Below are 687 nucleotides of genomic sequence, written 5' to 3'. Positions count from 1 at the left end.
CAGGACGTCTACCTGCGGGACGTCTTCCAGGGCCACATTGCATCTCCCGATCATGTGAAGTCAGTAGCTAGTAGCAACAATGAGTGCTTCAACAACGTTCTTGTCAAACGAGGAGAGTATATCTGCTTCGAGATCACCAAGCCCTCCAACCAAGCACTCACCAAGATCCATCAGCTTTCACGATTGTATTCACAAGAAGGCCTCAAAGACGACTTCATTGGACGCGGCGCAACCATTGCTGCTTTCGGCCTGATTGTAAATGGAAACAGGCAGAAATTTGAAGAAACTGCGGAAAAAGTTAGGAAATTTTTTGTCGAAGCAGCAAAGGACCGTGAGATATCCAAGAAGCTGATCGACCAACGGATCCCGTTTTTTCTCTGCTATTTTCAGAATCGTAATGTGTACAGCGAGATTTTGGATCTGAGGGGGTCTATCAAGGTAATCGGGCAGCAGGTCTGCCCTTGCTGTGAGAACACTGATAGACGATGTGCGCCAGGGTATGGAGCAAAACGTACATAACATCGGATCAAGGATGGTCAAGCTCGAATCAGGAATCGAGAACATCGGATCAAGGATGGTCAAGCTCGAATCAGGAATCGAGAACATCAGACCAAGGATGGTCAAGCTCGAATCAGGAATCGAGAACATCGGATCAAGAATGACAATCATGACGATAATCACGGGGAT

This window comes from Guillardia theta (assembly GCF_000315625.1).
Source record: "Guillardia theta CCMP2712 unplaced genomic scaffold GUITHscaffold_59, whole genome shotgun sequence".
Lineage (NCBI taxonomy): Eukaryota > Cryptophyceae > Pyrenomonadales > Geminigeraceae > Guillardia > Guillardia theta.
The sequence above is the reverse complement of the archived record's forward strand: the minus strand, read 5'-3'. Positions refer to the sequence as shown.